At 37.3% G+C, this 27566-nt stretch overlaps 1 protein-coding gene across 1 annotated transcript in view; it reads right to left on the minus strand.

Moving 5' to 3' along the window:
- The window catches only part of GPC5 (glypican 5), a 1368124-nt gene that overhangs the window by 641960 nt on the left and 698598 nt on the right, over positions 1–27566 (minus strand). The window lies entirely within an intron of this gene.

The following is a 27566-nucleotide window of genomic DNA, read 5'->3' on the forward strand; positions in this document are numbered from 1 at the left end:
ACAACAATGGAGAGATAACCTAAGCCAAATCAACAAGGAAACAATGGCATTAAATGACCCTCTAAACCAGATGAACTTAACGGATCATACCTTGCATATTTTCAGACCACAACTCTGAAACTCAAAATCAACCACAAGAAAAAATTTGGAAAGACCATGAATACTTGGAGATTAAAGAACATTCTACTNTGTAAACAATAGCTCAAAGTCTCTGGGATGCAGCAAAGGTGGTCATAAGGTCAAAGTACGTAGTAATTCAGGCCTTCCTAAGGAAGAAGGAAAGGTCTCAAATACACAATCCAACCTTACCCTAAGAGAGCTGGAAAAAAACAGCAAATAAAGCCCCCAAACAGCAAACAGCATCTGAAGGGAAATGTCAAAGATTAGAGCAGAAATCAATGCTATCAAAACAACAACAACAACAAAACAGTAGATCAATAAAACCAGGAGTTAGTTCTTTGAAAGAATTAACAAAATTGATATGCTTCTAGCCAGATTAATCAAAAACAAAAAGGACCCAAATAAAATCATTGATGAAAGAGGAGAAATCACAACCAACACTGCAGAAACACACAATGATAAGAGAATATTATGAGTAATTATATGCCAACAAATTGGGCAGTCTGGAAGAAATGAGAAAATTCTTAAAAATATATCAACTACCAAAACTAAAACAGAAAGAACATTTGAACAGACTAATGACCAGTGAATAATTTGAATCCTTAATCAAAGCTCCTAACAAAAGAGTCCAGGGCTAGATGGCTTTCCAGGGGAATTTTACTAAACATTTAAAAGAGAGTTAATACCTGTTCTTTTGAAGCTGTCCCAAAATACGGAAATGGAAGAAAAACTTCCAAACTCATTCTATGAAGCCAACATTATCTTGATTCCAAAACCAGAAAAAGACCCCACTAAAAAGGGGCAAACAGACGAATTTCCCTGATGAACATGGATGTAAGATCTCTGATCAAGATATTAGCAAACCAGATCCAACAATGCAGTGAAAGAATTATTCACCATGATCAAAGTGGGATTTATTCCTGGTATGTGTGGCTGGTTCAATATCCACAAATCACATTGATACATCACATTAATGAAACAAAGGGTAAGAACCACATGATCCTCTCAATAGACAAAGAAAAAGTGTTTGACAAAACATGGCATCCTTCCCTGATAAAAACCCTCAAGGAAGTTGGGAGAGAAGTATCGTACCTCAAGATCATAAAGTCATATATGAAAGACCCACTGCTATTATTCTTAATGGGGAAAAAAGTGAGAGCTTTACCCATATGATTAGAAATATGACAAGGATATCCACTCTCACCACTGCTATTCAATATAGTGTTGGAAGTCCTAACTTCAGCAATCAGACAACAAAAAAAATTTACAAAGGCAACCAGATTGGCAAGGAGAATGTCAAACTTTCACTCTTCGCAGAGACATGATACTCTATGTGGAAAAACCATAAGATTACACCAAAAAATGCTAGATCTGATCCATGGATTCAGCAAGTCGCAGGTATAAAATTAAAGTACAGAAATCGGTTACATTTCTATATGCCAATAATGAAGCAGTAGAAAGAGAAATCAAGGAATCAATCCCATTTACAATTGTACCAAAAAACAGAAGATACCTAGAAATAAATTTAACCAAAGAGGTGAAAAATCTATACATTGGAAACTATAGAAAACTCATGAAAGAAATTGAAGTCGACACAGAAGAAAAATGGAAAAACATTCCATGCTCATGAATTGGAAGAATATTTTTAAAATGTCAGTACTACCCAAAGCAATCTACACTTTCAGTGCAATTCCTATCAAAATAACACTAGCATTTTTCACAGAGCTAGAACCAACAATCCTAAAATTTGTATGGAATCAGAAAGGACCCCGAATAGCCAAAGCAATCCTAAAGAAAACCAAAGCTGGGGGCATAACAATTCTAGACTTTAACCTGTATTACAAAGCTGTAATCATCAAGACAATATAGTACTAGCACAAAAACAGACACATAGATCAGTGTGCAGAAATGGTCACAAACCCATGGCCACCTAATCTTTAACAAAGCAGGACAGAATACCCAATTGCAAAAAGACAGTCTCTTCAGCAAATAGTGTTGGGAGAACTGGACCATGACATGCAGAAGAATGAACCCGGACCACTTTCTTACACCATAACCAAAACTAAACTCAAAATGGATGAAAACCCTAAACCTAAGTCAGGAAGCCATCAAAATTCTAGAGGAAAACACAGCCAACAACCTCTTTGACCTTGACCACAGCAACTTCTTACTTGACAGGTCTCCAAGAGACAAGGGCAACAAAAGCACCCATGAACTATTGGGACTCCATCAAGATAAAAAAAAAAATCTGCATAGCAAAGGAAACAATCGGCAACACTAAAAGGCAATCAATAGAATGGGAGAAAATATTTGCAAATGACAGGTCAGATAAAGGATTAGTATCCAAAAATCTATAAAGAACTTATCAAACTCAACACCCCCCAAAAACAAATAATCCAGTGAAGAAATGGGCAAAAGATATGAATAGACACTTCCAAAGAAGCCATTCAGATGGCTAATAGACACATGAAAAGATGCTCAACATCACTCATCATCAAGGAAATATAAATCCAAATCACAAGGAGATAACACTTCACATCTCTCAGAATGGCTGAAGTTAACTCAGGCACAACAGATATTGGTGAGGATGCAGAGAAAGGGGAACACTTTTGCACTGCTGGTGGGAATGCAAACTGGTGTAGCCACTTTGGAAAACAGCAAGGAGATTTCTCAAAAAATTAAAAATAGAACTACTCTATAACCCAGTAATTGCACTACTAGGTATTTATCCTAAGGATACAAAAATGGTGATTCAAAGGGGCACATGCTCCCCAATGTTTATAGTATTGACAATAGCCAATATGGAAAGAGCCCAAATGTTCATCAACTGATGAATGGATAAAGATGTGCTACATATATACAATTGAATATTACTCAGTGATCAAAAAGAATGAAATCTTCCCATTTGTAACAACATAGATGGAACTAGAGTGTATTATGCTGAATTAAGTAAGTCAATCATAAAAAGCAAATATCATAGGATTTCATTCATAAATGGAATTTAAGAAACAAAACAGGAATATAAGGGAAGATAAGTGAAAAGAATATAAAAACAGAGGGAGACAAATCATAATAGACTCCTACAGAAAACAAACAGGATTGCTGAAGGGGCGGTAGGTGGGGGGGATGGGATAAGCAGGTGATGGGCATTTAGTAGGACATTGATTGGTATGAACAATGAGTGTTATAGGTATGAGCAAGGAGTGTTACAGGTAAGTGATGAATCACTAAAATCTATTCCTAAAATCATTCAACCGTGAAAAAAATAAAAGTATTTGGTACACTGGAAAAAATATATACACTCATTTGAGTTGCCTAATAATGGAGTAAGTTTGTTGATTAGGAAGATGGTTATCAGAGTGATTACAAGTCTGAATCTGGAGTAAAGAATCCAGTTAAAAAAAATACTTCCTCTCTTCATCCAGTTTTAGAATGGATCTATAGATGCCCTGTCAACATGGAGAGCCTGTGATTTTTTTTTAAATTTTCTAACTAAAACTATGTAAGTTGATTGTATTTAAAATATCAATACAAACATTAAAACTCATATATCCTAATAAAAAATGGAACATATTTAAGATAGTTTTAAATAGATTCCATTAAATTAGTGCTTTTTATAATATTGAAGTTCAGTCAACATTGTCTTATTTCAGAAGTCAGTGTCAAACTTTAAAATAGGAAGAATGTTATTCCATCTGAAACCTTAGGATAATAGAAGGCTAACTTAAAATTCTCAAGTATGTACATGTTTTAAAGCAACGTCAGAAATGTGCTTAGCTTTAAGGATGGCTATCTTGTTATATCAATTGTAATAAAAAAGACAGCATTTAAGATCAATTCAAGAAAAAAAGCAATAAGAGAGAAAAGATAGTAAATTTTGAATAGTAGCAACATAGGAAAGGCCACTAGTAATTAAAGGACATCATCCTATTTGGATTGACATGGGGATTTCAGTTAAAACTGCCATTGAAGAAAATTTTTCTTCTTAATTATTGAAAATGTTCCTCTCAATTTATTAAGTTAATTAGCCCATCCTGTTTTCAACAGGAAAAAAAAATGGAGATCTGTGACATTGCACTGAATCAAACAGCATTAGTTTTAATCGTAAAAATTCAACTTGCTTGAGAGAGAATCTCAAGCAGACTCCACACTGTCAGTGCACCCCCTGATGTGGGGTCAAACTCACACATCTTGAGATCACGACCTGAGACAAAATTTAGAGTCAGACCCTTAACAGACTGAGCCATCCAGGCACCCTCTATTTTAATTATCAAAAAGCAACTTCTCCTAGTGAAGAAACTAGCAGAAATATGAGCCGGGGGTGAATAAAATGGTGAACTAAAGTTCAAGGATATGAAGACTAAAAAGAAAGGATTTTAACTTTTCTTTTTGCCCTTGATCAACTTTTTTGCTTGGTTTATGCAGATAGTTTGCCTATTCTAAAATCATACAGTGCATTTAAAAACTTCCCTAAATATTTTTCAATATTCCCGACTTCACTTCTTTTCATTACTTTTATCTTTCCAGCGAGTAGTATGGCCCCAGAGTGTTGATATTTTGTCTATGTATGTCCTGATCTAAAAATGTAGACTAGATTCTTGGCCAAAATCAGTCCCATCAGATAAGTGTTTGCATTGCTACCTCTCAACAAATCAGTGATTCGATTGCTTATTCAGTGTGAATCACTGAAAACTGCAAATAAAAGAGCTAAGCCTATTTAATCGCTAAAATTTTGCTTTATACAGAACATGGTACTTGGTGACAAAAGGGACATTCCCCTCCTCTACATGTGATTTCATACTCAAGATGTTTACTATAAGGCAGATTCACCACTTAAAAATTGCTTTCTGATGTGGTGCCATAGGCATTGTTCTTCCATTATCCAAAAATGAGATGACGACCAAGTATAAAAGCATTTTGTAGCCATAGTGGCAATAAAGCAATAATCTAAAGATAGACAGCCCAAAAGATTACATGGCAGCTACAGAGAATGGCTGACATTTAGATATGATCGAAGTGCTCAATTTAGTTCAAACAATTTCTGAAAGAGCACCATTCATACATACTAAGAAGTTCTTCAAGTCAAGTTGAAGGTTCTCTTCAAAACAGCTTCAATAGTCTTGCTTGAATGGTTGAAAAAAATGTGGGAGTCTTGCTAACTGCTTCAATTACTTATTTAATATGGTCTCTTTAGATTAGAAAAGGAATACCCTACAATATTGTCATTTGTGATAGGAGGGAAGCTTCAAGCCACTATGAGAAACTTCTACCTCAGAAAAGTTTTTTTAACTGTACTGCAGGCTAGAAATCCATGATGAATTTCTGTATATTTGATATCTTCCTATCCATTTTAAGTTCTTCTCCATATATAGATAATAGCATTTAAAACTAGAATTTGTGAGGCATCTGGGTGACTCAGTTGAACATCTGAGTTTTGATTTTGGCTCAGGTCGTGATCCCATGGTCATGGGAGCCCCATGTCAGGCTCTGGCCTGAGCACGGAGCCTGCTTAAGATTCTGTCTCTCCCTCTCTAAAAAGAAAACAGAAGAAAAAAGAACTTGTGTTAAGTAAGAGTGTAAGATGTGCCTGCTATATCCGTGAATTTCTATTAGTGAGTGGTGACTAACTGTATCTGCCAGGCACAGGAGAAATAACATTCACCCTAGTCAGCATTCAGAAGTTGGACACTTACAACATTCCTTTATTCCTTTATTTAAGGATGTAGAGATGCTATGTAATTTTAGAATGGCCAATGAAAATCACCTTGCAAGACTATCTCTAAGATGAAATTATTTGAATTTGACTTACTGCATAAAACTTCACCACCACCACCACCCAACCATGTATCCACCGCCTATTTTCACAGAGGAGTTTTTGAATAATTTGACAGTATGGACAGGCCAGTAGAACTCACTGAAACAGATCAGACTGGATGACAAAAGTCATTATTTTCCTTCTACAATTCAGAAAATTATCAAAGGTAAAGTAAAACTAACCACCACATCAGATTTGATTAGAATAGTTTATCATCATACAATATGGTTTCACACCAGGGTTTCATCCCATCAGGAACAACCTATGTGCCAAGAGTTCACTTAAGAAGTTTCTACTTAGCATTTGTTTTTCAGATTGAACAATCTCTGGAAGAATATATGTCTGGCTCTATATATTTCTATAGGTAGTTAAGCCAGCCTTAATCTACCCTTTTAAGTCTAAACCTTTTCACTTCTTAATGATAGAGTTAAATTCATCTCAAGGGGAATTAGAATACCCTATTTTCTGAGGGATGCTTTAGGGATTTCTCTATCTATTAATGGACCGACAGGTGTTCTCTAAACAATTAGGACTAATTAGCATTTTTGTTGACTAGATTGAATAGGGAGCACTGGAAGAAACACTTAATGGCCATATAAGTGATTAACTCACCCTTGGAATTTTCTTTGCCAGCAAAGAGAAAAAGTGTACTGTGGAGAAACATGGAAAAGGGAAAGTTGCTTTACTCTATGATGATTATCATGAATTAGCTTCCTGTAAAGAAGGTAAACAATGTTAAATTGTGTATAATTCAAACTAGGTTCCTATCTCAAACAGCAATCCTATACTATGTGGAATCCTTTACATAGTTTACCTTTTAGCTTCAGAAGCCCTCCAAGTTAGGTGCTAATACCATATTTATTTAGGAAACAGATGTTTCAAGTGGATATTTAACTTGTCCAAAATTACAGAAATAGCTCCAATTTGGGGCTATCCATTGTAAAGGACCTGTGCTTTGCACAGACACTTTATCCTGTTTTTTTCATAAGGATTATTAAGGATTTTTATTTTAAAAATGGAATTGCATGATGAATTATATAGTCACTAACTGGGATTTTCTAATTTCTAGTTTCACAGAAAATTCTCTTCATATTTTTCATTAATCACTGAATTTTAACAATCTACTATGTGCCAATCATTGTACCAGACCCAGAAAAAACAGGGTAATTCAAACAATCCTTGCCCTAAAGGGATAACAGGCAGTATGTTTTAATATAGTTTTAAGTGTATTTTTTTTTTTTTTTTTTTTTTTTTNTAGGAGAAAGGTAATTGACTCAGTGGATCATTAATAAGTACAATATTATTTAAGTTAATTCTGGTCTTAACATATTGGGAACAAGATAGCCAGATAGCAGAAATCTCAAAATTAAAACTTAGCTGAGGTCAAGAAATAAATATGCTGATACCAAAAGGAGAAATGTTACATAAAACAACTGAACTGTTTTGGTGTTAGTAGAGACTCAAATACATATTTGCTCATGACACAGATATTCTCTCATCATCATACCACTTGACAACCTTATCTTTAATTTTTTTAAACCCCAAATTGCATTCTATCTCCATATTCAGGCTACCAATATGTTACTTTAGGCTATGGTGTTTTAAGAAGTCCAACTATATGGAGACATATTTTATATGCTTTTTACTTTAAAGAGAGGAGTTAGACCAATATTAATCTAACTCCTATCATTTTCAAAGCGATCTTCTCTTTCTTTGGTCTAAATTTTTCACATTAGATCATATCTGCTCTGGGTCTCATCATCTACAGAGTAGCGATAAGATTTCTTTTTTTCTTCTTTAGGCAAATACTAAGGATAATTTAGTTTTGAAAAACTTATTTTTCTTTAATAATTTTCAGTCCTGACAAATAGCAGTATATGAAAAGCTAATAAATAAGGGTAATTATTAAACCCCACCTTAATGCAATTTTATATTCTAAAGGCTATGATAGGTTGGAGGTGGGGAGAGGAGATAAACTATAAAACAAGGTTGCACTGCACCTCAGTCATTGGAACCTATAAGGGTTCAAGGCCACCAACATAATTCTTTGCAATATGTATTACTTATGGCAAAATATTTTGTCACATTGACTGTAAGTCTCCGAAAGGTTAAGTAACTTTTGGAAGCTTGTGAAGGTATAGAAAGCTCAAGAAGGTAAAATCAAGCATGGCTGTTACTGAATTATACATAAGAAACTAATTACATGATTGAACATAACGCAGATTGACATCGCAACAAAGCTTTAAATGAACAGGAACCAATAGCCTATTGAAGGACTTAAGATAGGCCACATTCGTTTCACCGTAATGCAGAAATTTCTTCATCAAGGACCTTCATTCTAGGTTTTCTTTTTGAATGTTCAGTATGTTCTTCATGCACAATGGAGATTTTATTAAGAGTAGAAAATATAAGGGTGCCTGGGTGGCTCAGTCGGTTAAGCATCGGACTCTGGCTAAGGTCATAATCTCACGGTTTGTGGGTTCATTAGGCTCTGTGCTGACAGCTTGGAGTTTAGAGCCTGCTTCAGATTCTGCATCTCCCTTTTTATCTACACCTCTCCCTCGCTGTACCGGCATGCGTGCGCGCAAGCTCTCTCAAAAAATAAACTTTTAAAAAGTAGAAAATCTAAACACAGCATAAATCTAAATCCAATCATAAAAAATAACTCAAGTAAGAAAAATAGTTTTGCTCCATTTCCCAATTCATAATCCCAATAAAAATATGTCCCTATCTTTTTCCAGTATAAAAAGTCAACAAAACATTACCTTCTCTCATTGATACAAAATTTTAATTTTAAAATGGTTAGGATTCTGATTCATATAATGTAAGGAATCAGCAATACTTAGGATTTTGTAAAAAGCAATTCCCATTCTTTGGATGGCACTTCCCCACTGCTGCTTTCCAAAGTAAAGGACTGGGTCCGTTCTTTCTTTAGAAACTCCTTTCCATACTTGAATACAGCTACATGGCTCTTATTTCTGTTATCAATTTCAGACATGGATCCATGACTTCCTGCCATGGCAGGTACGAAGTTAATTTCCTGGGCTCTCATTTTTAACATTTCCACTCCCCCTAATACCATGTACAGGGTTATTACAGTTTTGGTTATTATTACAGTTTTGGTTAAATCAGTGGTCAGAGCTTATATTTTCATAACTATGTAAATAACACTCACCACTGGGCCACATGGTGGATTTTATTTTTGCTTTCTCATCCAAGTTTGCGTTTGCTCGTATTTTTACTTTGATTTATGTATCATTCTTGTGACACACACACATACACACACCACTATTTTTTCCCCCCAGAAGCTTAAGCAAATCTTTCAAACCTATAAAGCTCTTCCAAATAATCATTAAGTGACTAGGTAAATCTTTGTTTTTCTCCCCAGCTACCATCTCCCATGGTTTGAGCTTGGTACTCCTGCATTGTGACCCTCAGGGTCACTACAACTTCATCACCTTGTCATTCAGTCTGGCTGTTCTCCAGTGATGGATCCTCACACATCCCTTTTCTCCATTCAATTATTTTTCTGATGAAAACCTTTGAGCTTCCAAAGAAATGGTACATAAAAGATAATTTGATATTTTTTAGGTCTACAACGTATATCATGTTCCCTTCTTTATTGTTAACTCAGATGGGTACAGGTTTCTAGTTGATCATTTTTCTCTAGATTTGTGAAGGTATTTGTTGAGTGGATACAAGACAGGCTCTTCAAACTAAATTCTCAGATACTTTAGTTAGGGAGCTTTTTAACATTTTTTGAGTTAGTTTCCTTCTCTGCAATTTCTTTCCGTCCTCTAACTTCTTTCATTAATGTTAGATCCCCCATTGAAGGTATATAGGACCCCTTAATTTATTCTTGAAGAGTTACATTTTCCCATTTTTTAAAAATAGAACTTTCTTATCCTTCCATTGCCTTTTTGATCTAGTCTTTAAATATTACAATAGTTTTAAAATCCATTTAATTTATATTTTGTGTTATGTGTCTTTGGATAAATCTCGTAACATAGGACCTTCAGTTATTCCACCCCCTCCCCCCCTTTAACATTATACGTCCTACATTGTGGATTTTCCCCAAATTTGATTTGTCTTTCCTATTGAAGTACTTCCTTCAATTGTCTGGTGATCTTTGGCTCTATTTTGTCATAAAAGTTGATGCAAAGCTACATGTTCATAAAGAGCTTAAGAGGCCTCACTGAGGAGTCACTGGGGAAGGCAAAGTTTTCTTTGGACAATTATCCTGATTCTACTCTGAAGACCTATTTTGGGGGCAACCAACTAGATGATCTGGGAGAACATTCCCTTAGATTAGATCTAGGAGGATGTTGAAGCTGGCTTCAGATGATTAGGAATTTAAAAAAAATAAAGGAGAGTGGAGAAAACTGTTCAGTTTATATGTATTAACGCAAGATACCAACTTACTGGATTTACTTCCTTCTCCTTAGCCTGGGTTTTCCATGTCCAGAATCAATTATTGAAATTTTTGCCTTTACACAAAACAAACTCCTACTGTTTCAGCAAGGGCCATGAAGAACACTGGACTCTGGTATTTGGTGGGTTCCTCAAGGCTGAGCAAGGGACCTGGGTCTCTCCTATCTCCATGCATTTACTTCAAGAATTTCAATGGTTTCCAGATTTAACTGTTCAAAGGTCCAGGCTTTTCTTGAAATCCTCCGGTTGTATGTGTAGCACTCTAGGTAGGAGATTCCTTTTAATGCTTCATCACTATGATTCGCACTTTATGTGCTTTTTCCCCCCATTATGAGTTTATACATTGACACTTTTCCTTCTTGAAAGCATATAAACATTATAGCAAAGAGATGGTTTTGGTTAATATGCCGTAGTTATTCAGAAGTGTCAAAATAATCCCAAGGATTTGGGGTGCCTGGGTGACTCGGTTTAGGGTCTGACTCTTGATTTCAGCTCAGGTCATTATCTCATGGTTCTGGAGTTCGAGCTCCTTTATCAGGCTCTGCACTGACAGTGGAGAGCTTGGTTTTAATTCTCACTCTCACTTTCCCTCTGCCACTCCCTTGTTCTCTCTCTCTCAGAAAGCAATAAATGAACTTTTAAAAAATACTTAAAAAAATAGTCTCAAAGACTTGTTTGTATTCAAATACATGTAAATAAGAACCTGAGGGTCTCTTTAAAAAATGAGAGGGAGAGAGAGAATCCCAAACGGACTTTGGACTGTCAGCACAGAGCCCGATCTCATGAACTTCAGTTCATGACCTGAACTTAAATCAAGAGACAGAAGCTTAACAGACTGAGCCACCTAAGCATCCCAAGGATCTGAGGAAATGTTAACATGGAAGTGATAGATCCAGAATATGGTTTCTCTTCAACTGTCTTTACAATTACGTCAAAAGTTCAAAGAATGTACTTATGATCCAGTAGTGGCTTTCAAATTTCTATTTTCAAAATTATATCCAGTAGATTCTTAGCTTTCAGCTGTTGCCTCATACTTCACAATTTGAATTTTTTAAAAACACTTTAACAGAAAAAAAAAAATGACATTGAGCCTTTGGTAAAGGATTCATGAATGCATTTTGCAGAAGTTAAGATAAGCATTAGTTTTTTCCCCTTCAGCAATTGCTCTAACTTAGGAGTAATTTATATTATTTTGTATGCATATACATACACATTTCAAAAATAAATTTAATTCTCTTGAGTCATTTTTTCCCCTTTTATACGTATCTAGAAATCAGCTGGCAATAGTTCAGGTTTTTATTTTAGGTCGATTAATCAAAGTTATTTGATTATTTACAGAACACTAAATTGCTTAAAATTCAACAGCTGCATTACACTTTAAGACTGCCCCTCAGAAACCCTAAATCCCAATTTTAGTATAGATCCTGAGATAAGGTGGAAGTTGTACAATGTTAATTAGTTCAATGACATTCCTTTATCAAAAGGAAAAACTTAGATATATAAATACATTCACTGAATGTCAAAGACAAGATTGATGCATAGTGTAAACTGCTAAGTGTGGCACAACAAAAGTCTCCACATCAAGGAACTGAAAGTCAGGTAGAGGAAGACACATAGATACAACATGAAATAGACTGACTCAGGACATGGAAGAATCAAAGTAATACAGATAGTTACACAGTCAGAATCCTCCAGGGTTCTTTCCAATTGAACAACAGTGTGAAAGTCCAGAATAATCTAGAAGGGATCCATGCCCAGCACTAACAAGCCACTCAGTAGTTGATAGGGTAAGAGGTGGTCTAGGGCTGGGGAAAAGGTATGGAAGTTGGAAAGTACAATTGACAAAAAGTGGTTTCTATCACTATTAGGTCAGGGGTGCCCAAGACCACCCTAGAACAACTCACAGAACTCACTTAGCATATGTTTGTTCTGGTTAGGACTCTGCTAATACATAAACAACATCAGCAAGGGGAAAAGGTACACAGGGCAAAATGCACAAAGATGGGATATTCGAAAATCCTTTCTTAATAGAGCCATAAACAATATACTCCAATCCTCCAGTGAGTGACAGAATTGTGACAACACATATCAACTTTTATATACAAAGGAAACTCACCTGCACCTAGAAATCCAAGGTTTTGGGGATGGGGGTGGTCATATAGGAACCTTCTGCTTAATACATTTTCAAGTTCTAGACCTCCAAAAGGAAAGTAAATATTCATCATAAAACACAGTGTACCAATTTTAGGCAAGTGAGACACTTTTTTTCAGTTGTGGGCATGGTGGGAACCCTCTTGAAACCAAGTTACCATAGCCAACCAAGGGCCAACCTTGCAAGCAGGTCTTTTTAACATGAGAAGTCCTGGACTTGCAAAGTTTGTTCTCCATAGAACACAGTCTATGGAACATCTTGAGAATTAAAAAACCTAAAAAAAATTCCCCAAGAATTCAATCTTGTCATTAATTTTGATAACACTTTATGAAATAATGAGAACACTTTATACTCTGCCACAGAGGAACTTCCTAAAAAGGTTTAGTTGTTACTCTTCATTGTTAGGAGAGAACAGAAGATTAAGGTCTTGGTCAATGATCAGATTATGGAGAGAAATGTTCTGGTGACATGACTGAACATTACATCAAGTTTTCTTTCATTCATTTTTCCTCTATGATTGGAAAGTTCTTTTAGAGTTTAGATTCTCTTTACATAATTGCAAGTAATCATAACCTATTTTATGCCTTGTGTTCAGTTTAAAGGATGAACAAAATTTTCATGTTAGGAAAACAGAGTTTGATAAAAAATTGGACATGTGTACTAGTTTTTTTCCACAGCAGTAACACCAGGCTGAGACTGAAATGCTTTCAAACATTTCATTGACTGAAAGAAGTTTACTTTTTTCTTTTTTTTTTTTAAACTTTTTTCTCTTTAGGATTTTGATCTTTTACAAATTACAAGTATACTGCCCACAGAGCTAGTCTGTTAAATGAAAGAAAGCTAGTTTTCCAAACTCTTTCAACCCAACTGATAACACCATCCAGAGCCATACTTATATGAAGTGTTCAAAGGTTATGGGGAAAAATATGAATCTTTCATATCATACATTTATAACTCACAATTTATACTTTCTACCAGTGTGACTGAAGAAATAGAGGTCTACCTGCAGAAACACTGTCAGTTTTACAAATAAATAGCAAATAAAGGAAATTTTAGTATGTAAAAACAGTTAATTATAAATTGTTCTTCTGATAGAAGACCCTTGATATGCTTAAGGATTACATTCTTCTGCTGTCACTAATAAAAAAGCATAATTATGAAGGAAAAGTTGACCCCTGATGTTAACAGAGATTTATTTTATCTCCAGACAAGGGTGGGAAGAAGTTTGGCTAAAATTACTAGGGTGTAACGAAAATGATGATTATTTCCATGTGTCCAATACCAGAGGAAGAAGCCTTTCAAGTTTACGATGTCCAACTTTCACAGAACAAAATGGCCTGGAGGTCAGGTGTGAATTTCCTTTTGTGCTATTAATCTTCATCTGAACATATTTTTTTCTTTTAGCTTTTAGCAACCAGTTCTAATTGCCAGTTTTCCTATAAAAGTTATACAAACAAGGAGAAAACAGGGATGAATAGAGTCCCCTTGTGGATTTAGGGTCATCATAAGAAATCTTTAGCACTAGCTCAAAGTTTTTTTCAATAAGCCTAAAACAATTCTGCATAGGAAAATAGGTTCTATAGGCCACCTGGTACTGGTACATGCTAATAATCGGCATAAAGTTATTGTTTATACTGAATGAACACATGTTCACTTTGCTATAAATATAAACTATCAGCTCTCAATAACTCTAGTTCTTGAAACTCCTAGTTGGCAAATTCCTACTATGATATATTCTTAGGTTGAGAAAAACCCACTAAGTGAAATTAGACAATGTAAGATAATATGGGTGGATATTAAAAATAAGGGCCAAGAAAACATTCCTAACAAATCTGAAAGATGTCAAAAAAAAAAAAAAAAAAAACCCTTGGAAGAAATGGTTTTGTGTCTGGGAAAAATCAGCTTCGTTTCTTAGTTTCCCCTTAATGTTTCTAATAGTTCTGGATTAGCATTTTCTTTTTTGACCATCTGTTGTTTCTGCTTCAGTGTCTTCTCTTCATTTACTGTAATTAAACTACTTCTCTATTTCTATGGAGTCTCAGTTCATGTGCATCTCTGTATTTAAACAATTTCAAATGTATCAGATAGTAGAATCACTCAGCTCTGAGAACTATAACCAGTTATGCGGTGCTGTTTTCCCCGCCAATCTTTTTCTACTAACCGGGGAGCTCAGAGGACAATAGCTTAGTCCTCTGGTGTTCTCAGGCCTTCTTTTACGCTTACACAGTGACACAGGGTGCCTAGAGATTACAGAATTGATCTGAGATACCACAGGAAGATAGCCACTTTACCACAACACAAAGCAAGTGCTGCTTCACTGCACAGATTAGCTTGGGGAAAAGAAAAGATAAGAAAGTTCCCACCAGCTAAAGGTCAAGAAATCACACACACTTACTGGCAACACTCAAATATCATGCAAGTCATAGAATACTTCTGCTTAACTACTATTTCAGCTCTATTATAATTGGATGATGCTAACAGTAAAGAGTCTATTATATTGTCCAGAATTCTAACTTAGAGGTAGAATACTTTCCAGTGAACTTAAGGAGCTGGATCTTATTAGCAGAAGTGCAAATACTCCTGAGTGGTATCAAGAGATCAGGAGGGAGATGGAAATTCTAGCTGAGAAAGTTTACAGTGTAAGGAAAGTCTCCTCATACTTAATGGGAAGGATTAAGACTAACACGGATACCGTGGACAGTGATAAGAAGAATCAATGGTAACATGCTGTAATAGTGGTAAGAGGTTTGATTGAGGGTATCATGTGCAGGTTTAACTATGGCATTCAACTGGCCCCAAGATCATTGTCAAATATTTCCAGTGGTAAAGATGTGGGAATGAGAGAAGATCATAAGAGTAGATTGGGACCACAGTGAAAGAGGGTGTTCAACACATGTCCAATAAACCCCTGCCTTCCATTTCTGTAATTCCACAGGTCGACTTTAGGGCATCTATTTGAGAAAAACTGGTGAACTTAATACTATGATTTCTGACCAGAGAGTCCTCTTACTTATTTATCTTTGACATCATGTGTCTTACCACGGGTTCCTTATATTGTACATAATAGGACAAAGTAAGGTACACAAGTACAGTATATTTTCAGTATGTATTTCAGCCCTCAGGAATTAACTAGTATTTCATCCTGGGATAATTATAAAGAAGCTAGTTCGCAGCTATGATTAAACTAATAGAATACTAGTTTCTTAACTAGCAAGTCCTCTAAGATTACCAGGGCTTAATTCCCTGCTTTATTCTATACAACTGACAACAGTAATGTTAGATATGTTACCTCTGCTCTTGCTGCTTTTCTTTTCACGTCTGTCAGTTGATGTTAATCCTAGTATTAATGCCACATGCTTGGAGGATGAGCCTATGAAGTGTTTAATACACTCTCTAACATATAGGAAGTACTACTAGATGTTGTTAGCTATCATTCCTATTACATTAGCCTGCCAGCTCCTCTCCAGTAGACTATCAAGCAGAGTAGTAAATAGTTATGGTGCAGTTTTTATGCTGAAATAATCCTCAAAAGCAGTACCAGTGGTATCATTTATGGGTCATGGGACCACAGTTCAGATGCTTCATGTTTCTGAACCTCAGATACATCTACAAATTGAATAAAAATAAACACTACAAAGAGAAGCCAGTTCATTTACACTGCAGAATCTCAAAGATGCTCCAAAGTTGGTTTCACTGGGGGGCTCTTTGAGGATGGGGCAGATTAGACCAAAAATAAAGTGGGTAAATTCAGAGAGTTTATTTTGTGGTTAGAGTGCTCAGTTCCCTCCCTCAAGCTGTTAGCCAACTGGCCATCTTTCCACTCATGCAGAGGCTGGACCTTTCCTACACAGGTAAGTAGAATCACAAGGGTCCCAAAGTGAGGCAGACCCTTTTCCAACCAGAGGCAACGGGAATATTCCTTTCCAGTGAAGTTTTGACAAGGCCCTACAAAGGCCTACAAAAGTGACACTGAAGATTTTCTAACAATTAAGCCCTACCCAAGTAGACAGATTCTCCTCAGGTTTGTAGTGTCCCATTGTTAAACAGGACTAAGGGTGATCAGACATGGAAGGAAAGCACTAACATTAAAAAGAAGAATCCATAGGGAGCAAATATTCTTCAAAAAGAAAGAAATTAAATACACGGAATGGAATAAACCACCTTCAAATGAATTTATTAATAGATATGAAAGCTCGAATATGTGAGTGGTATAGAAAAAATGTAATTTGGGGCCTATTGAAGATCTTCTTTTCCAAATTTTAGTTCTATAATGGTTTGATTCTCCCCATCATAGCACGCACATATTTCCCAAAATAAGGAATATATATCCTTTGCCTGTCCAAAGTCATGTTTAATATTTATTACAAATCCATCAGATTTTATTCAACTTAGACAAGGAAAGAGTCACAGAGAGGCAGGGTAACACGCTAGGGTCATAGTGTTGCGAAGTATCAAATATTTCCGCCCAAGCGAGCAGCTTTCAGATTCCTTAAGCACATTGCTGGGCTGCCTCCCCTATAACATTAACTCTTCAGGATAGAGACACCCCCGTCTCAACGGTTAGATGTCCAGTACCCAGAGGAATGGCTACACAAGGTGAAGTACTCGGTACATATTTGTTGAATGAGAAAAACAAAAAAGCCCGTATTTACACAGAACTCTATAAATATTGTTCCATTCAACATAAGCATAGTCCTAACAGTATAAACATCAATTTCACTGAAAATGTTCCATAATTATAGGGTGGTGATGTGGAGGGACTCAATAGGTAAGTGGTAATAAGGTGACAGACCTAAATCCTCATAGTAGGAAGGCAACAGAAAAAGGACTATTTAATTGAAATATTCAGAAACCGTGGTATTTTTAAGCATGTTTAAAAAATTCAGAGATGCATGAAGAAAGAAACAATCTCAGAAGGCAGAATCCTTATCTTTGGTGTATGGAGGGTCATGGCTGGGAGAAGGGCAGGAACTGCTGGCTAAGTGGAGCAACCGGTTTCTTCTGGACGGTTCCTTTCGAGTGCCAAAACCCATCCTCAACATGAGAAAACATGAGAAAAGTGCACTGAAATCAAGGGGTCACCTCTAATAGGATAAGATGAACAAATGGTCATATAAGGTCAAAGACCATACAGTTATTATAAACCTACATCCTTTAAATCTGGAGGAGGATAGAATTTCACTGTAGACTTAGAAACGGATTCTGACTTTGCAAACCTATTTCCAGTTTCTGCCCCCAAACCTTTCACAGACAAAAATCAACAAACTGCTTTAGTGTTCCTGGGAGGCTTTTTGCCTAAGGATTGCCTTTCTAATTAAGCCCTCCAACTCTTTAACATGCTAATTTTATCCATTAACTTGTAGATGAAGTGGTTTCAGCTGTTATCTGTGCAGCACACACAACGGGGCTTCATCTACCATTTCAGGAAAGCTGGTTTGAAAATTTTTGCCAGCTTTCATTAAAGAAACTAGAGTTTGACAGCACCAAATTATTTTTTAGTGTTGTTAACCAGACTTTTATGGACTGACCAACAGAAGATGATAAAAGGAAATCAGTGGTGATGCTGGGGAGGGAGCAAGGATGAGGAAGTGACCATTCTCTGGAGCACATTTGGGATCTCCACCTTAAATATCTTAGAGAGTCCAAGGACAAAACCTAAAATTTAATGGTACTCAGACTTCTGGAAATGCAACCTCAACTATCATCACTTGACCATATTCATGGTATGACCCAAACCCAGATGGAAGTAGAGAAATGAATGAGCAAAAAGTTCACCCATCTTAGGAATGAGTTGCATCTATAATTTTTCTCTTAAAGATGAATCCAGTCCTACTTCCACTTCTGCATAGCTTTCCAACTTGGGTTTTTGTTTTTTTTTTTTTTAGTGCTGGTTTATTCTGAAAGACCAAGAGTGCACAGCAAGGTGGTAGGGGTGGGGAGAGGCAGGGAGAATCCCAAGCAGGCTCCATGTGGTCAGTGCAGAGTCAGACACAGGGCTTGATCCTATACCCCTGAGATCATGACCGGAGCCAAAATCAAGAGTTGAAGCTTAACCAACTGAACCACTCAGGTGCCCCTTCAATTTAGAATTCTTAACCTCCAGACACCTGAGTTTGTTTGCTAAAAACAGGGTAATAATACCACCAATGTCATGCAATTGTTGAGGGATAAAACACTGTTTTTTATGTTGTATTACATTTCATCCATGTGATTAGGAGGAGAATAATGGAGTTTTCTGGCATGCTGAATGCAGAATGCCATATGCAAGCTAGTCCATAATGTACCTCAAAGGAAATGGTTCATAAAAGTTGATACCAAACCATTAGAAGCAGGCTTTCTTTTGAATCTAAGTGGCACACCCCGGGTGGTGGAATTTGAACACTTTTCAGGCCTGACAGAGGGAAAAATTAATAACCTATCTCAAAGGAAAATTGCACTTGATAGTGTTAAACAGGCAAAGAAGACATCATTCAAGACTACCACAATACAGGTTAAGACCTTACAAAAGGGAACAGATATTGATATTGAACTCAATTCCACTGTAACAAGACCAGAAAATTCTCAAGCGCTAAGGTGAACTAAAGGAAAATGGCGAATGGAGTTACAAAAAGTGAGGGTAATCAGTGTGAACAGACTACTGATGTTTGCTAATTGGCACTTACCTTAAATCTGGCTCCTCCTCTCCCACAGAAACTGAGAAATAGGGCTCCTCTCTTTCTTGATGATTACCTTTCATAAGATATGGTTCCTAGTCATTGAAGAAGACTGTCATGGGTTGTAAAACTGTCAAAGGGCTGGAGAACTTTTTCATCTCTAAGGGGCAGAGGCAATTTATACTACCAAGTTTTCTCAAGTAAAAATTCTAAGAAAAATAGATCAGGGAAGGATAGTCAGGAAGAGAGGAGTCTGAAATTAAGTCAAGCTGAGTAGACTGTTAAGGTGATCTCAATTAACTGAGGCAACAAACCATTGTCACTGTAGGAAAGGTACTGTGTGTTGTGGTGAAGACCCCAGACTGTGTGCTTGGATTCCCCTCCCTTTCCCTCTTCACACACACACACACACACACAGCTGTGCGACTGTAGGCCAGACAACCTGAACTACAGCCTCCTTGCTTGTGAGAGCAAGAACAACTGTACCCAGGGTCTAGCCTAAAATAGCTGCTCTGTATGTATTAGCAATCATTAGTGTTCTTTTCACTATCTTTACCGTATTAATACTTGGCAATTTAACACGTTAGAAGTGCTATACTCTGGGAGGGAGAGAAACCAGTTTCAAACGGTTAGAGGAGATATGAATTGTAAGAAGCTAGGCCATAGGACACCGGTCTGGCCTGCCTCTCAATCATAATGTTCCTCTTGGAGATTATTCCAAGTGACAACCACTTTAGGACTCATGTTTAGAGATTTGAGCCTAGGATTTGATGGCTTGAATGCTGTATCTCCCTGGAGGCTCAAAGTGCTATCTCTCCACATCCAGGTGCTTTGCCCACACCAGTCCCGGAAGTTCTCACACCAAAGCCTGAACTGAGGAGGGGTGACCGAAGTTCCTTTAAACGGAGTCCATGGCTACCCTTACAAACCAGGGTCCACCACTAGAGAAGACATGCACCACCATCACTCACAAGACCCCATGGGTAGTGCAGCCATCCTTCCCTTACACAACCTAACACAAACTTGACCATAATGATTCCTGGGCAATCCTCTGGCAAAGCCCCAGAGGGACCACAAAACAGCGAAGGGCAGAGACCTCCTTGAGGTAAAGCTTCCAAACAGCTCAAAGAGCCCAATGCCTCTGGTGCTTCTCTGCAAACCACCGCGGCCATTGTGTTTGGGGAGCACAAGTGTGCCACTCCACTGACAGACACAGAACTTCTGCAGAGTCACCAGTTCATAATCCTTTCTCAAATTTCAGGTAGAAAGAAACCCCCAGATTCATGAAAGAGAAACCACATGAATTATTTTCCTTTCTCCCTGATTCCTTTGCCAAATAGCAAATGTTGATGTATTAAAATTGCCTTAATTATTCCATTGAGTCATCCCAGCAATTACATTCTCTCAAATTAATTTAAAAAATGTTGTAAGACTTTTAATGGAAATAAACTTGTTCAAGCTGTAAAAAGAAAAAAGTTCTAACCCTTGATAGGAAAAGACTTGTTCAACATGTTTAAAATCACAAATTCTCCTTCACAAGAAGTTATTTAATATTTGTAGACTCCCAAATTCTTGTTTTTCATGTGAATATAATCATTCCTGCTAAAACGGTATTACTCAGTTGAGCAAACCCCCTTCTATGGTTTCAAAAACAGCAACATAAAACAATATGTATTTCTTACCTTCTAGTTCCAGAGGTCAGACGTCTGAAATGGTCTCACTCGTGGTCTAGGGAGGTCAAGGTGGAGACAGAACTCTGTTCTTTCTGGAAGCTATAAAGAAGAATCCATTCTTTTGCCTCTTTCAGCTTCTAGAGGTTCCGAATATTCTTTGGTTCCTCCACCTTCAAAACCAGTAATAGCTGCTCTAGCCCTCACCACATCACTAATTCCTCTGATGCTTCTCCTCCTCACTCTCTTTCATTTTATAAATACCCTTGTGATTCCATTGGGCCCACCTGGACAATACAGGCTATGGTCTCCATCGCCCAGTCAGCTAATTAATAATATTAATCCCACCAGTAACCTTAAATCCTCTTTGCTGTGTATCCTAGGATGTTCACGAGTTCCAAGGATTAAGACGCAAGACATCTGTGGAGAACCATTATTCTGCTTACACAAGGGTGGTTAGGAAAGAAATGTGGAAAAGGAGTAAGAGCCTTCCAGGCTCACCCACCAGCAGAACCACTGTGTTTCCTGAATTCTAAGTCGCATTATTATCAGAATGATACACAACACAGAGGACTGAAGCCAGCTGAAAGCTTAAGAGAGTTAATAATAGCTCACCACCAACCTTAATCAAGGCAAGTTCTAGGGGCTGTGAGAGTCTGTGCTCAGGAGGGTGAAATTGGCTTTTAACAGAATAAGCCTCTTAAATGGAATCTTCAGTGATGTTTATAAAGATGAGTGAATTATGTTTGAAAACAAAAGTGCTATTGGTCTTCTATAGTGCTATGCAAAATATGGATGAGTCCCATGTACATTTTTGACTTCGAAGTAATTTGTAACAAACCACTAAAATTGAATAAATGAGATATATTGAATAGGCCCTAAAAACAGAAAATAAGGCAGTATAAAAAGAATTAATGCTTGAACAGCCCTTGATTTCCACATGATAGAAAGCAGCTGAGAAGTTTCAGTATTGCTCAGAACTAATGCAACCAATGAATAGTTACACTCTAATCATGTGTGTGTGTTTTTAAATTTGTGATTGTAGCAATATAGGACCCATTGTAGGCTTTTATAAAGAAGAGAATAAACAGCAGATTACAAGCAGACATATCAATAAAATGTTTTGTACGATGGAAGCAAAATTGCTTATGTTTGTTGTGGAAAGCTCCCACCACAATGAAGGGTTAGAAAGCTCTGTCTACATGATAGTCTTAACAGCAGTTTCCTTTGTAAAATACTTGAATCCTCTGGTTTTAACTTCTGAGATACAGTTAGATTTGTCAAATGGAAGCAGGCCTGTAGAAAAAGACTATCAAGTGGAATTCACCTGACCTGAACTGTTTGGGAGTCTGGTTTCTTTATTCTGAAGACCATAAAGGAGTTCTTTATTATCAGTATTGGAAGAACCGATGAACATTTCTGGTGTGATTTTGGAATGCCACAGATTATTAACTTTTTGATGGAAGGAGTTATAACACTCTCTGCTCTTTAAATGTTAGTTTACATAATGGCTCTGCCAGATTATAGAGTTATTTCAGGGGCAACAGCAGAAGTTTTAAATTCCTCAAAAGGAATTATTCACAGGATAATGATAACAATCATTATCAACAAGATAAGGCCCCATTTCCTGACAGATTCTCAGAGGTAAGTGTTCCGTAGATAGCAAACATAAAAATCGTCTGTTCCGAGGCATTCTTTCCACTCTGCCCCCCGCCCCCCCATTGCCGGGCCATCCTTCTATTCACTGAAAATTATTATATGAAATAAAATCTGTCTTCCCAAGTTTTCCATTAAAAAACTGATTTGTGTGCTCCAGGAGGGTGGGAAGTTTGTCATATATATGTTTCATACAAAGGAAAACACATTTAAAAGGCACAATTTATATTTAGCAACTGCAGGGAACATCTGTTAACTAAGGGGCACATCTATTATTCAAGGCAATCATCAACATAACTATGCGATCATTTGTCTGAGAAACCTGAGCTTTGATTTCAGAGAGAAATCTCTCCCTCTCCTTTGGGCTGGTGCAGAGGAGAGCAGGGTTGTGGTTTGTATCAATTGGATTCTTGTCAAGATTATTCCCCTTGGTGGTGGCTTGACTATAGCTGAGAGAAACCTCTTTCACTACCCTCCCATCCATCACGGATTTGTTGGATACACTGCCAAGTGATTTGGGTGGTGGAGCCCAGGAGTGATAGAGTCGTACAGGGCTGATACACAGAGTGTCTAACAACTCGGCCTGTGAAGGTAATACCCAATTAGGATGGGTCCTGGCAAGAGCACAGTGAGGTCCCCCGCTGAGCCACACAGTCTTTAGCTCCAGGCCCAGAAGGTCCTAAGGGAGGCAGTAGGATTGTTGGCACACCCTGAGGACATTAGTGGAACTTAAGACCGCAGCGACTTATTGATCTGAAGTATTCCAACATTTTAACAACTGGTCCAATATAAGCAAAGGAAATTTCATCACTGCATTACGTTTGACCCCCTCCCCCCACCCCAAAAAAGTAGATCTATGTGGCAGGCATTTCTATCGTGAGATGAAATCTTTAAGATATTGTTCACTTTAAAGAACTATTTTAAGGAATGAAAGGGTCCCGCAGAAACTCAATAAAACTACTCATGGATCTTTCTGTATTAGCTCATTTTTACTCGTAATAGGAGATTGGTTTTTTGAACATTTAATGTATCTCTGCAGGGAATAATATAGCATAATGGAAAATGCTCACACTGCAGGGCTTACCGCCCTCCTTCAAGATCATGGTCCTACCATTTATCACCTCTGCAAACCTGGGCAAGTTGCTTCACCCCCGTGTGCTTTGGCTGGCGTAGCTACAGGTTAAGGCCAAGGGTACCTACTGCACAGCTGTTCCCACTTCTGGATTGAGCACGTCTGTAGCACTTGCCACCTGCTAAACATGGCTTTGTTTCCTATTTCTTGACTGTGTCCCCCAACCACAGTGTAAGTTCCATGAGATTTGTCTTTTTTTTAAAGATAACGCCTTTATTTATTTTTTTTTAAAGATTTTTATTTATTTCTAGGAGAGAGAGAGAAAGACAGCGTGAGCAGGGGAGGGTCAGAGAGAGAGGGAGTCACAGACTGAAACAGGCTCCAGGCTCTGAGCTGGCAGTCAGCACAGGGCCCGACGCGGGGCTCAAACCCACGAACCGCGAGATCATGACCTAAGCGAAAGTTGGACGTTTAACAGACTAAGCCACCCAGGCGCCCAGAGATTTGTCTTTTTTTAAGTTTGTTTGTTGGTTGGTTTATTGAGAGAGAGAGAGAGAGAGAGAGAGAGAGAGAATCCCAAGCAGGCCCTGTACAGTTAGCAAAGAGTCTGATGCAGGGCTCAATCCCATGAACTGTGAGATCATGATCTGAGCTGAAATCAAGAGTCTGACCCTTAACTAACTGAGCCACACAGGTACCCTGATATTTGTCTTTTATTTTAAATCACTATTCATTTTTATATCTCCAGTGCCTCGATTTCTGGCTGGCACATAGTTGTTGATCTATGTTCATCCGTTGAAAAAAACAAATTAATATTGTACATGTTCTGGATGCTTTGTATGTAATAGGATGTTCTCTGCTGCTATAACAGAACACCCGAGTGAAAGTGGTTTAAATACTTAGGAAACGTGGTGTGCTTACCAGAGTGGAGGTCTTGTACTATCCAAGTTGAAGCTCTGTCTTCAAGTGTTTTACTCTGCTTCCTCTCTACTTTTCTGTCAACAAGCTGAATTTTTTTTATGCTGTCAAACATTTTCCAGCAGCAGCTGGGAGAATTTAGTTTCCTACTTAAATCAAAGGGAGGTAGAGAAAATCTCTCTCATATCCATGGGGCAAAAGCCGTTTCCTTGGATCAGTTTGAACCTACCTAATTCATGAGCTCATCCCGTTTGTTCACAAACTTGAGCATGTTTGAGACTCCCCTAGAGAATTTGTTAAAACACAGATTGCTGGGGTCCCCTCCTCTAGTTTCTGATCCAGTAGTTCTCAGTTGGAGCCTAAGAATTTGCTTTCTGACAAGTCCCCGGGGGATGCTAACGCTGCCTGCCCAACCATACTTGGAGAACCTTTGCCTTAACCTCTCTGCATCTTCAGGAAAAAGCCAGAAACCACCTGGCTGAGGCCTGAGTCCCTGATCAATTAGTGGCAAGAGGGATGGAAGGGCCAAGGCAGGCTGGGATTTCAGACGCCACCCCTATTGCTGAGGGCAGGGGCAACTTCCCCAGACCTTCACAGGATACAGTAGGGAAGATGTCAAGTACAAGGAGGAGAAGAATGGATGGGTTGTGAGTCGGAAAGTGGCAGCCAGATAACTCCTTTCATGTAATTGGCTTTTAGGAAATCTGCACAGAATCCTACATTTCTTTGTTTTCTTCAAAGAGTTCTCATGACTAAGATTCAACTATCAGTGTTCAGTGGATTTCTTTTCCTTTCAGTGCCCTCCTACTTTGCATATACTGAGTCAGCTGCTTTCCACTATGGTTTATTTTATTCATCTACTTAGTTCATGTCTGAGGGTCTGCTTCTCCAAGGCCCTAAACACTGCTCTTGAATAATCCATAGAAAATAAAATAGCTCTATATTTGAGTGTCATTTAAAATTTGGATGTTGGGGAGGCAATGGAGACCAATGTCTTGGAGTGAAATTATTTATAATTTTTAAATATTTTTTTTATTTTGAGACAGAGAGAGAGAGAGAGAGAAAGGGAGAGGGAGGGAGGGTGGAGGGACAGAGAGAGAAGAGAGAGAATCCCAAACAGACTCCATGCTACCGACCTGTGGCATGAACCAATGAACCATGATATCATGACCTGATGTGAAATCAGGAGACAGCCACTTAACCAGGTGAGCCACCCAGGTGTCCTTAGAATACCTTTAAAATACAAATGTCATGGTGCCAGAGTGCCTCAGTTGGTTAATCACCGTCTTTTGATTTTCACTGAGAACATGATCTCATGGTTGTTGAGATGGACCACCAAGTGGAGTTCTGTACTGACAGTGAGGAGTCCACTTGGGGTTCTATCTCTCTGCCCCTACCCCCACTAATGTGCACATTTTCTCTCTCTCTTTCTCCCTCAAACTAAATATATAAACATTAAAAAAAAACCCAAGAATCTATAATACAAGATAAAATGTGTCAAAGTCTAATAGAAAGATTTGATTTATCTGAGTTCTGCCTGATTTCTTTACTTCATTGGCCTCTTCTCCAAGCCATGCTAACACAACATCTACCTTTAGTTTGATTTTCATCTCTGACTTGAAAAACCATCAGGAGGAACAATTCAAGCTTGTTTTAAGGTGACTCCTATGCTGCTTCCTATATGTTTGCTTTATTTTTGAGACTAAGGACCCACCTTGCAATGAGAACATTCTCTTTTCTAACTTACGTATTATTCTAAAAGATATTACTTTTTATAAATACCATATTAACTTTTTATGTCACGGTCAATATATTTTTAAAAGATTTTGGAACAAGGTTGCCAGTGAATATTATGGCTATTATTAAAAAGTGGAGTTGTTCATTAATTTGCCTGAAAATAACAGATAGCTATAGAGAAAAGGAAGTCTAGTGATAACTTTGTTCCATCAGATTTTAGTTATAAGGAAGAACCAATTCTTTTTGGCAATGCTAAGAAGGAAAAGAAGGGAACTGAGCCCCAAATATCAGTGAAGAATTGGGAAATATTTCCTAAAATATTTTTTAAATGCCCATTGAGGAACCTAAATTTTTGAGTTATTCAGTAGGAGATCAGAATCACCTATGAAGAAAGAAATAAACTTAATAATTACCAAGATGCACGCTGAAACTTTGAATCTTTGTGGTACATAAATAAAAAAAATATATATTCTGATTACTGTGATGTTGACATGTTAAAAATCCAACATATGGTAGATAAAAATGCACACATACTTTTGTTCACATGAGATCATAAATAATGAGATATTAATTTTTACAATTAATTCAGAATTCTCAAATACACTTTATTTATATACCTACTGTTTCTCAAGTTTGTTAGCAGTATTAGCTGTTATTAAACACTCAGGGATTCAGGATCAAGCTTATTATCAGTAGTTATTAGGTGCTCACCAGATGTTCATTCCAATTCCTTATTTTCTCACACAGTCAATATGCAAGAATTGACTACAATCATTTTACACAAAAGATTGAAGTTCATTGTGTTTAAATGTTTCACCTAATATCATGGAGCAGAGAAAACACTCAAACTTTACCCCCACTGTTCCAATGACTGTTCTATTCTTTCAATGAGATGTGATATTATCTTCCCACTCATAGTTTGGCTTGAAAATTCTTCCAAGTTTTTGGCTGATTTCCACTACAGTCAGAGAATCTACTGTGAGTGATTTTTTATGGCCCAGCATATTGTCAATTGGTTTCTGGTATTGTTGGGCTCAATATTCTATTATTGGATATAGTGTCCACTGTATTAATCAGAGCAGATCTGTAAATGATGTCGTTAATGTCTTCTACATCCTTGCTGCCTTTTATCTACCTTTTTTTGGTATGTGTTATTGAACAAGTTATAGGAATATCTCCCATCATGACTGTAGATTTCTCCATTATTTCAGAAATCTGATTATTAATATAATCCTCCTACTCCATAATGTTGCCAAAATGACTTCCATGAAGTAAAATCAATTTATTTTATTATAGTATTTTCTTGTCATTAAAAATCATCAATCATAAGATATACTATTTC

Source organism: Crocuta crocuta, unplaced genomic scaffold (genome assembly GCF_008692635.1).
Source record: "Crocuta crocuta isolate KB4526 unplaced genomic scaffold, BGI_CrCroc_1.0 scaffold188, whole genome shotgun sequence".
Taxonomy (NCBI): Eukaryota; Metazoa; Chordata; class Mammalia; order Carnivora; family Hyaenidae; genus Crocuta; species Crocuta crocuta.